The sequence below is a fragment of the Mya arenaria genome, chromosome 14 (assembly GCF_026914265.1).
Source record: "Mya arenaria isolate MELC-2E11 chromosome 14, ASM2691426v1".
Lineage (NCBI taxonomy): Eukaryota > Metazoa > Mollusca > Bivalvia > Myida > Myidae > Mya > Mya arenaria.
Window position 1 is genome coordinate 63,384,859 of NC_069135.1, and position 13,062 is coordinate 63,397,920.

Below are 13,062 nucleotides of genomic sequence, written 5' to 3' on the forward strand. Positions count from 1 at the left end.
CTTATAAATTCTATATGATTGAATGCACATAGTTTCACTTATATTTCTCAACTAAATCCATGTCGAAAGGTTTGACGGAAAACTTTGAAGTTGTGTGATAATTTGTGGATGAAATATACCCATATGTTGTCTTCTTACCACACAAGACATTAAATAAATAATTTGTGTTGAAGTTGGACTTCTTTAATTATCACCATACCACACGAGAACGAAGTGTGCGTAAATGGGTAAATCTTTAATCAAATGAACAGTTTATAACGTTAAAACGTATTAAGCTTAAAGTGGCACTCTTATTCAAAATCGACATATACACATGTATAACAAACATAATTTTTGACTGATAAACCTTTAACTACTTACTAAATAATGCATTTATGGAAAATGTTAATTACTGATAACAAGATTGTAACCGTGTATTTAATAACTAAAACGCAAAAATATTAAATGATTGGTGACTGCTAAAATATTTTCTCTTATCTTCTATTGTCTCATATAAGGCTGAAATACCGTTTTTTCTGCACATTTCTTTCAAATTAAACTCGGTATTTTTCATAAGAACCATTGTTTTCAATATTTAGTCTTCCTTTTTGGTATATGAAAACAATTGTATTAATTGTGGTAAATCTTACTTGGGAGTAAGAGAGCATCTTTAACTGTTTTATGAGTTATTGTGTAATGAGTGTTAAAGAATATTGTATAATCTGAACTGTTTGTCATTTCTTTAAGCAATTTGTATTTTCTAAATGTGATGTATATTATGTGTTAACGTACGTATCCTCATATATTGATTGAATTATTGTATAGACATTGACCTATGTGTAAATTGTTTTTCCCAAATATGATTCAATAAATTACATAGACATCAACCAATGTGCAAATTCTCTCCTCATATATTGATTGATTAAATCATACAAACAATTGGGTACTAGATGCCATACGACTGTGTTGTAATGTAATAATCGATTTAAACGGACTCACTCATATTATTGGACCAAATATGTTTCCAAGATAACAAATTGAAAAGACGTATATAACTGGTTCTCATACATAACTTTCTTGATATTTTAACATTTCTGAAATACATAGAGGATATTTGTTGAATTCAGTGTAAGATCGTATTTTATTTCACTTGTGGTCACAGAAAAATAATATTTCCACTCGTGGCTACATTTTCACGAGTGGCGTAGCCACGAGTGAATATGATTTTTCTGTGACCATGAGTAAAATAAAATACGATCTTACACTGAATTCAACAAATTTTCTATGTATTTCATCCATTTATCGTGTGTTTTTTTCAATATAACTATTATTTCCCCGCTGATTAAATGTTTGATGACAGTCCCTTTCTGTGGCCTCTGCGAAGGGAAGGAACTGCGGCATAACCGCTCTGTCAAGGTTACCTCCTTTTCGCGCGAGTCCGTACACTAAAATCAAAGCACTGAAAGTGCTGAATGCGGCAATGCCTTGGTTATATCAATGGTTTGTTGACTAAAGGCGACAATAATATTGTCTTGAAACTAAAAACCTTGAAAACCCTTAGGTTCAAATGGCAACATCGAAATTTAAAAGTTGCAATAAAATGTAAATTTGACTGAGTAAGACATTGAGCAAACCGGGTCGATATTCATATTTTATAAATGATCCAGCGGACACAACAGCGTTGAAAGCCATCTTCAACGTTGAAATGTTGGCGAATAATGATTGATCTAGAAAGTGTTGTAGAAACTGAGATTTCAACGTTAAAACAACTGTAAAGTGTGCTATTAAAAGTTCCATAAACTTAAGTCTTAGACTTACATAAAGTATGAATTGTTCTTGCTTGCCTAGGAAATAAGTGGTTGCCGATAAGTTCATCAATGATATGGTATAATAATTGTATAATAAGGATGCAAGTGGATGCTCGATCATTTTCTGGTTGCTAAGGAATTCACTGGTTGCTATAGAAGTCATATGTTGCTGTAAATATTGATAGTTGCGAAGATTATCAGTTGTGCCTTCAGTAATGTTTGGTGAATGTAGCTGCAATGGAAGTAAGTAGTTGTTCAGAAAGTCATTACTTTTAAAGTAAATGATTGCCAGGGAAGTCATCATATGCTTAAGAAGTGAGTGGTTGCTTAAGAAGTTTTAACTTGCTAAGAGGCCATTGGTTGCTTAGTAAGAAAGGGGTTGCTGAGGAAGTAATTGGTTGCTAAAATGCTTATTCATTGCTTAGTAAGTAAATGATTGATAAGAAAGTGATTGGTTGCTAAGGATGCAATTGGTTACTAAGGAGGTCACTAGTTGCAAAGAAGAAAGTGGTTGCTAAGAAAGTATTTGGTTTCTAAAGAAATGATTGGATGCTTTTTAAGTGAGTGGTTGAGAGGGAAGTAAAAAAAACTGCTTAGGAAGTCACTGGTTGCTAAGAAAGACATTGGTTGATACGGTTGTAGTTAGTGTTACTAAGCAAAACATGAAGCTATATACCAATATTACGGTGTTGGCCTGGTTATTTTAGACAAGATATAACTTGGATCTCTTAGTGGTATAAAACTTCTTCAGTCATTTCCACACATAAGTCATTTCAAAGTTAAGTATATTACTGGTCATAAGATATTTTATGAAAACCAGCACAGGGACCTGGTCAGCTTTGACTCCAGGGGCGTTATTTCAACAATTTTGGAAGACCCACTACATAAGGCTGGACCGGGCTGGGGAATGAAGTTTAAGAAAAGTAAAAAAAAAAAATAAGACTATAAAAGTATATGGAAAACCATTAACCACAGGTTCAGGGCCAGATTGGACAGCAAGGACATTATTTGAACAAACTGACTAAAGCTCCATTACATTATGCTTCATACCTTATTTCAAGGGTCTGAGCCTTATGGTTTCAGAGAAAAAAATCGAAGTCTTTTACTTCATACATTATATATAAATCTTGGAACCCCCAGGGCAAGGCATGCTTTGGACAAAGGAACATAATTTGAACTATTAAAGTTAACAGCTATTACATGAGGCTACATACAAACTATCAAAAGACTTGCTTTAGAGAAGATTTTCAAAGTTTTTCTATATATGAGTATAAAGGAAACCAGGGACAGCTTGGGCAGGGCCACTTTTGACCACAGAGCCATTATTTTATTCTTATTGTGCAATTTGGTATTGAAAATGTAAAAAAACATTGACACGCGGGGGAAACACCGCCTCCCGCACCCACCCCCACCAATACTCCCGCCTGAAATGTCTTCTGCTGAAGGCTCTGATTTTAGTGAAGGATCACTACATGAGGCTGCATTTGTTGGTGTTCACCGAGTCGGACAAGTGAGTTTTTGTCCAAAATAGACGTACAACTGTGAACATAGTTGTGTTATTGGGGTTTGAACGTGTGTACAAGATGATATATATGATGCCCACAAATTGCTTGGTTAGGTGTTGTAAGAATCAATTTCAAGCTGATAATAAGTGTCAACTTCAATGTAAAGATATAAACCTTTGCAAAGAGTGGTTGTTAGGGGCTTGATTGTTGAAGAAAGAAGTGCAAAATGTATTGTTGACACAATCATGTCACATATGGTGAATTTAGTCAGCACATTTTGAGAGTGAATGGACTTTATAGCTCATTCCTACACTTAATATTCCAGGTTTGTTTTTGCAATGATTCAAACCGGCCACTACTAAATTAATATGGTAATGTGCCAAATTTGATTAGCCAGACAAAGACATTTTGTAGTTCACCCCTATATTAGGTTGTACTTTTATTACCACACTATTCATCAGAATTTTATGCTAGATGTGTCAACTGTTACATTGTAAATCATAATATTTTCTTACCGTTAATGTCCTATTTAATGTGCATGCACTAATAAAGCGTGCTGGGGGTCTTTTTGAGGGTCTAATTGCCAATTATGTGACATGAACAATGATGACCATAACCCTTAACTAAAAGCATAGATAAAAATCATTTATACAGCCGCTTTTTTAGAAGAACCTGCTCACGCCATGCATTTATTGAAAAAATATACTCTGTTGAATACATTTGATGAGTGCCATTAAAATTGCGGAAAGTTGTGTATTAATATATTGAAGCCAATGTATTTATACAGTTTACCATTTCATCGACTAACACAGGAGGGTGAGTGTACAGCTATGTTACAGTGGATACTGAACGTTATTTCATATTTTTGACTTGAAATGAGAGGAAATTTAAAAAGGTACTAACATGAGTCTTTTGCAGCATGCAGACGTCTGAAAAAGACACAAGACCTGCTCATTTAATATGACATATATGGTAAATTCCCTTTTAAAACTGATGTTGATGTTATTTGGATAACAGACATCACCTTTTTTCACTAGCAGATTTTTTTCCATAATGGTGAGCACAGACATGTACTAACTTATTCGCCACATGACTTGAAATACCAAAACTTAAAGTCTCTGGTTCGTTTTGCCGAACCAGTATTGTAAAGAAAATAATATTTACTGACAAGTTATATAACGTTTTTCCCAATTATTGTAAAATAAGTAAAGCTCACCTATTAAACGGTAAAGGCGTGTCATGTTGGAACTGTAATATATGGATTTCCAAACAATTGAAGAAGCGCAATGTTTTGACCATTATTTTGTGCTTCTGATTACTTTGAAGATATAATTTCAGCCAACTTGTATACGAATTCAGAACGTTTTGACTACAAGGTGGTCTATCTTTAAGCTTGCCTCGGCTTAAGCTTGACTATCAATCAACTATTTATTAATGCAATCCAATCAGGCGTAAATGTCAAATTCTGCTGATTTGGTAAAAACAAAACAAAATTTGGTCTCAGTGCAGATAACACCGACATTAAGTGAATTAAGTTACAATTAAGTATTTCATATTATCTACGGTTTCTACATGTTTACAATAAATATTCTGTTTTCATCATCATTTCTGTTGATGCAGCACAAAACAGCGCAAACAAACTATGAAAACATGTACTGTATATAGTATTAGCTACAATAATGAGCGATCAGGGATACTTTTTTATTTTGACATTTCTTATGTATCCCTGTTACGTTACAACTCTCTACCATTTAACATTACGCGAAAGAATTTATAGTAATATTATGCATCGATGTTAATAATAACGACAAAGTTGTTCAATATATACCCGACAATAATCTAAACTGGATTTAATTTGTCATAACAGTCGTTATTTTCACATAAATATATTCATGGTCACGAATATCGTTAAACATGTACACAACCAGTCAGATTTGTCCCAGATTTACAGATATCGGGATACTTCATAAACAATCGACACATGTTAGTGTTTTATGATATCTGAACATGTATTTTGGTATAATGACATAAATAAATATGAGTTTAATAGTAGGCTATAATATTATCGTAGAAATTTGAATTTATAACGCAAATAATATCAAAATTGTAGCCGCGAGGATTCTCTGCGCAAAGACCGTTCGCTACCTTTTGCTAGGATGGTGGACGTCACGAGTCTGCCATAGTAAAACAAAATCGTCTAAAGACTCGTGTACGGCCATTTAGGTGATCTATATGTAGTATGTACTTACAATGAAGATACTAAATCATGTTTAGTTAAACAAGCATCACTTGAACATTTTGATCGTCATGTGGTTTTGCATATAATCATACATTTGGCTTTATTGAGTAAGAAACCGTATGCATAAGTATGTGCATATTCTAAGTTTATTTCTTTTTTACTCCGTTTGACTTCCGTTTGCAATGACATGCCACGAAATTGTATTGCATGTTATATTTCATTTATTCCCATTTCATGTTACTCACGGTTAGTGTAAAAATAATCCATATAAAATGTCAAAATGATTCCAGTATCTGTTATTGCTATAAACTTCACTTGATTCTTGAACTTCTATGAATTCCTGTTTTTCCAATTTTTGGCTGAACTTTGATAAACATTGATAAACATGCTATACACATTTTTCATTTATCAAGCTTGATTGAATGCTGTTTAATTCTAAAATTAAATCGTTTACTTTAATTACAAATAAGTTATCATTAGACTAGGCTGGTTATCATTTAAAATGCATGTTTGTTTTCTTTCTCCGTAAATCCAACATGGCTGCCGTTTTATTCAGAAAATGGTACATGATAAAGCTGACGTCACAGTTAAGGCTGGGACCTTGATTCTATTTACGAAGATTTAGTCGGTTGCAACAAGATCTGAATATTTTGGAAATTTAAATATCGGTCATATACATGTCATTTTAGCAACAATTAGTGTTCAATTTGTCGTATAGTTTAAAATTCGAACATCATTTCACAAATAACACTTGAACGGTGGATGCTTTGACAATGTATAATGTGGAAACTCTTTTTCGGGCGGATTCACGATTCACTTTTCCTAAGGAAATAATTCGGCTTTTGATAATGGCGCGGAATGAAATATTCATTTTAATTGGTACCTAACTACTTCATTGAATTTAAAAGAAAAAAGATCATTTAGCATTCATTGATAGAAAACACTGCCGAAAAAAATAAACAAGATCAACCATAATTCATGTACACTGCCTTCATGGGTTTGAGAACTACTTGGCCTCGAACTGACATTCTGAGATGACTCATCATGAATTCTGCGGCGTTTTCAGCCTGCTCAAAATTCCATGTAGTCATAACAAAAGCGGCATAGCCGCAAAAAAGTTCCACACTATATGGAAATGGTTATGCAATTGAAATTATTTTTAGATAAAACCCTACTACCATTAACGAAACCTTCCATTTTTAACATTTATTGAGGCACATATATTTGAATGAAACTTGGGCATGTGACATTTTTTGTTCATTGAAGAACAAGTTCAACAGATTTAAATTAACAAATATGGACTTATAAGTCGGTGTGCAGTGTTTTTCGTAGTGTATATCTATTCACTGTCGCTCTCAGACACTGGATCTTACGGTATTTTTTCGGGGTGAATTCATGCTGTGCAGCCGAAGGAAGTTTTGTTGTTGGGACAGCGAATATGTTTCATATCTATTAAATTTGAATATCACGTTTCCGTTAAATCTTGGGTCTAAGAAAACCCCAGAGGAAATGTCGAGGATGTGCCCGAAGATGCTTTTAAGAAGGATGGAGCACAATCTGCGGAAATTTTCTCGCATTATTTAAAAAAGAAAAAGGAATTGTTTAACTGATGAAGTTAAACGATTGAAGGAAATTAGTCAAATTCAAAATGCTTGTGCATACATGTACGCGGTTAGAGTTTGTAGGTAGAAATGATCTATCAACTCCATAACTAGCACATGTGGCCAAGTAAATATTCAACCGATACCTACCAAGCGGGTTAATTGTAACAGTATTTTCCATGAAATAGGTTAGCCACAAAATGGTAAGTTCATTTTTTTTAAATAGTTATAATCTGTTTTATTAAAACTATGGCATAATTTGATATTGACAATTCTATACTATTCCGCCTATGTGTTTATTACTGCACTACAGACGACAACAAACATGTACTTGTTATGCACCAGTCAATTGTAACCACGGCCTCCCAGGTCCGGGGGTATACCGGGGATAGCCGGAGAAATGGGCCGTGTTTTTACCTTCCAGGTGGCCCAGCAGTGCCGGGTGAATGCGGTGGTTTTGTCTTCACGCCAAAAATAGCGGGGAATGGGCCTTACCTAGGGTCCCTGGGGTGCAGGGGCATTTAGCGGGGATTTTACCAGCAGTTTGTCCCCGCAGGGCGGGGACTTTACCCGGGATTTGTTGGACCGAAAGTCAAAGTCCCAGCTATTCCCCGGACCTGGGGTGGGGGGGGGGTGGGGTGGCGTGGTTACAATTGACTGGTGCATTACATACATGTACTTTTTTCAAGTCAAGGGAAGCAAGTCTTATGTAAAATGGAAAAAGGAGTCCCGAGTTGTCTGTTGATCAAATGTTATCATTTCACTCGAGCCAGAGTGAAATGATCAAGTGATCATTCACCAATATTTTCCAGTCTTTCAATGTTATGCATGAAATAAATTGAAAGCATCACATTGTAAACATTGCGATGGTAGAGTGTTGGGTGTGTAAACATGGCGATGATAAAGTGTTGGTATGTACACATGGGAAGGATGGAGTGTTAGGTATGTACACTTGGCGATGATAGGGTGTTGGGTATGTACATATGGTGATGATAGAGTGTTGGGTATGTACACATGCGGATGATAGTGTGTTGGGTGTGTACACATGGCGATGATTAAGTGTATGGTATGTAAACATGGCGATGATAGAGTGTTGGGTATGTACACATGGGGATAATAGAGTGTTGGGAGTGTATACATGGCGAATATTGAGTGTTGGGTATGTACACATTGGGATGATATAGTGTTGGGTATGTACACATGGCGATGATAGAGTGTTGGGTATGTACACTTGACGATGATAGAGTGTTGGGTATGTACACATGGGGATTATAGAGTGATGGGTGTGTACACATGGCGATGATAGAGTGTTGGGTATGTACACATGGGGATTATAGAGTGATGGGTGTGTACACATAGCGATGGTAGAGTGTTGGGTATGTACACATAGCGATGGTAGAGTGTTGGGTATTTACACATTGGGGTTATAGAGTGTTGGGTATGTACACATAGCGATGGTAGAGTGTTGGGTATGAACACATGGCGATGATAGAGTGTTTGGTATGTACACATGGCGATGAAAGAGTGTTGGGTATGTACACATGGGGATTATAGAGTGATGGGGGTATACACATGAAGATATTAAAGTGTTAGGTATGTGCACATGGCGATGATAGGATATTGGGTATGTACACACATTGGGATTATAGAGTGTTAGGTATGTACACATGAAGATGACAGAGTGTTAGGTATATATACAAGGCGATGATAGAGTGTTAGGTATGTACGCACGGCGATAATGGGTGTTGGGTACGTACACATGGCGATGATAGAGTGTTGGGTATGTCCACATGGCGATTACAAAGTGTCGGGTATGTACATATGGAAATAGTAGAATATAAGCAATAACTGGTTATGTATAAATTGAGGAGATAGAGTATTAGTCTTGATCTTCCTTAGGTTAACCTAATGGCCTATCAGATCCTACTTCGTTTTACACTGCCTACGTATACATATAACACAGGCATTCATTTCTCTTAAGATTCATACCTAGTTTGGTAAAAACAGGGATTTATTTTTCTTTTATTCGACTCAGTGACTTAGTTTGACCTTCTACTTCAGCTATTCTTGATAATAAAAATTCGGCTAAATTTGAGGTTACTAGAGTAATACAAATAAACGTTACATAGGATGAAATTGGTTATGTGATTAAGGTATCCACCTCTTACCTAAGTTCAAGCCCCAAAATGTGATATTCTCTAAGCCTTTCTACTGGTTTCTACCATAAAGACGGACATAGATGTTGATAAAGATCAATTAAAGTTATTTTCTAGCAAGTTTTTCCCGATCAAACAGGACAATATCGCTGGATTTTACAAAGTTTGTTAAATATATCTTAAAAATACAATCAGAGAGTTGTAATCGAGACAATAACCAACGCCTTTTCTTTTGGATTTTGTTATAAATTTCTATAAATAAAATGAACAGATATATATAAACAAACACTTATTTATAAAACCTAATTACAATAACCCTTCCAAATGTATAAAGCAATATCAAAGCCTAAAACATAAATGCCAAAATGACAAATCCCCGGACAGACCCATCAATAAATCAATCAAGCAAACACGCTGTTCATGGGATATATTCAATATAAATCTTAATTGGATCTAAGAACGATATAGCTAATCGGATTGCGAGTGAAAGATGACGGGTTTGAAGTCAATCATGTATGGCCACAAGAAAGGTTTTAACTTCATATTTAATACCATTCAGAGGCACAAGGCTAGGACCCAAAGGACCCACATAATTACGCATAGCATTGCTATATTAGTTTTATATTTTCAGTATGTATACACATATTTTGTAAACACTTCAATATAAGGTCTTGTTTTAATAGTTTTGTGTTAAATAAGATTCTTTTGAAAATCGTCACTCTACGAAATCCCTTTTCCATGAAGTTGTTTTGACATGACCATGACGTGTAAACCTAAATGTCACGATGGCTTACATTTCTCCACAATTACGTTACAAATGATATACGTTATTAACAACGTATTTAGTATGTGTTGATACGCCTGTGTCGTCAATTGATACATTTCATCGTGTCGTCTAATAACTCCTCTGAGTCATTGGCCTAGAAAACTGCTTGACTTGCTTCAAGAATCGCTTATCCGTTGCTAAGGAAATAAAAACAAACTCAAATTGCATTTAAATGCTTTTATTTCATTTTGTTTCCTCTTTTTATTCACAACGGTTCTCGAAAAATAGCCAAAAACCTTAATGTTGTAAACAAGTTGAAATCATCAGTAATATTATGCGCCCTTAATGCTTCATCATCAATGCCTAGATGCCCCCTAAATTCTACATCATCAGTGACATAACGGGCCCTAAATGCTGAATCATGAGTGTCTGTACGCCCCCTTAATGATACTTCGTCAGTGACATTACGCCCAATAAAGCCTGCATCATTAGTGGTTTTACGCGCCCTAGATGCTACACCATCAATGCTATTACGCCCCAGAAATTCTGCACCATCAGTGGCTCTACGCGCCTTAAGAGCTACATCATCAATTACATAACGCCCCTTAATGCTACATCCGCTTTGACTGTACGTCCCTTAAATGCTATAATAACAGTGATTGTACGCCCCCTAAATGCTATAAAGTCGGTGATTAACGCCCCCGAAATGCTTTATCATCATTAATTGTATGCCACATAAACGCTATATTTTCTGTGAGTGAACTTCGTAATTAGTGCTCAATCATCAGTGTTTATACGGCCCTTACGCGCTACATCAGTTGTTATATGCTACGTAGAGTGGGTGCTTGACCATCTAAATCAGTAAGCTGACCTGAATTAAAGTATTGATAATAACGAAGGGCTCGTTTGCTAGGCTCACTCCTCCCATTATTAATAATTAAGATTTTAATTTAACTCTTTTCATTTGACTATAACGTAAAAGAATATATAATCATTCTTAGTGTGTTCCACATCTGTAATCATAGGAATACTTGCACAAACACTGTCAAGGGGAAAGAAAGTAAAACAAGAACATAACTTTTCTTACACAGTAAGTTCCCTTTGAGAGGAAGTTCCAAGTTTTCCTACTCCTCCTTGAAAGATAAAGATTTTTGCTTTGCACAAACCAAATTACTCGGAGGAAATAAGTCTATCCGAAACAATCGATCAAAAGAAACAATAAGCATATCGTTCAATATAACGCGTAAGTCTACAATACAACGGAAACATTAACAAAGAAAGATATAATTTCACATTGAGAGGGAGAACATGATAAAACATGACCATGTTCACATTAAGAGACAAAGGGTCATATTTTTAATCAGAGTAAATAAACATTTCGCCATCCAGAGACAAATTCTACAACATTTCTTGACCTTTCATATTAACAATACAATATGTATTACAGTATCCCATCAATCGCACAAGACATAAACTTAAACTCAATAAAAAACATTACACGTATAAGTCAATTGTGACCGGGCCACTTGGCAGGCAGGAGGAGTAACTGATTTCTGTTACTCCCCATTAATGAATCACTTAAAAGGGTCATTGTACCCTTTTTTGGACCCTGCCTCGTTATGTTCCCAGCACCTCTCCCCTTCAATGCGACACACTTTAAGGCGAAATTGTGTTCTTACTCGCTATGTCCCCATTGAAGCGAAACACACTAACGGAGCATTGTGCCTTAGCTTTCTATGTTGTCAGTGTCCTTCCTAATGCCTGAGGAAAACTTTAATAGAGCAGTGTGCCCTTAATCGCCATGTTACCAATGCCTCTCCCAACTACTGAAACACACTTGAACAGAGCATTGTGCCCTGTTTCGCTATGCTCCCAGTGCCTCTCTCCATCACTCTGAAACACTAGCGAAGTATTGTGCCCTGACTTGCTATGATACCAGTTCCTATCCCCATTACGGTGAAACACTCTAACGGAGATTTGTGCCCTGCTTCACTATGTTGCCAGTGCCTCTCCCCATCACTTTGAAACACTAGAGAAGTATTGTGCCCTGACTTGCTATGATACCAGTTCCTATCCCCATTACGGCGATTCGCTATGTTTCCAGTGCCTCTCTTAATAACGGTGAACCACTTTACCGGAACATTGTGCCTCTCCCAATTACGATGAATCACTTTAACGGAGCATTATGCCCTGATTCGTTATGCTGCCAGTGCCTCTCCTAATTACGGTGAACCACTTAAACGGAGCATTGTGCCCTGACTCGCTATTATACCAATTCCTCTCCCCATAACGGTGAAACACTATAACGAAGAATTGTGCGATGATTCGCTATGTTGCCAAGGCCTCTCCATATGACGGAAAAACACTTTAACGAAGCATTGTACCCTGATTCGCTCTGTCGCAGTGCCTCTCCCCATCATTGTGAAACCCTAGAGGAGTATTGTGCCCTGACTCGCTATGATACCAGTTCGTATCCCTATTACGGTGAAACACTTTAACGGAGCGTTGTGCCTTGATTCGCTATGTTGCCAGTGCCTCCCACAATGTAGGTGAAATACTTTTACAAAGCATTGCAAATAAGGAATGAATTTAATGCACATCCATTTAAATGTGAGGTATTCTATGGTTTTATGTTCTATCTGAATTGAAGATAAATATAAATATATGATAAATTGGAACATTGGTAACATGTATTTTGTTTGCCAACTCTAGACTGATAAACATTGAAATGAAATGCATGTATGCTATGTTTTTACTGAAGCTTAAAGCTATGTCAAGTTTTCTTAAAAAGGAGAAACATCGTAGGAGAGCATTGTCCATAACAACTAAATGTAACATTGATCAATTTACACAAAACAAGTACATGTTTATAGACATGTATATTGTTTGCATGTATATAACTCTTCGGCTGCATCTAGAATATTGAGTTACATTATTCAACGGTTGACGATTAAAGTAAATTAATTGATCGATATGCCACATGTAGTGGCCAATCAGTATTGATAAAC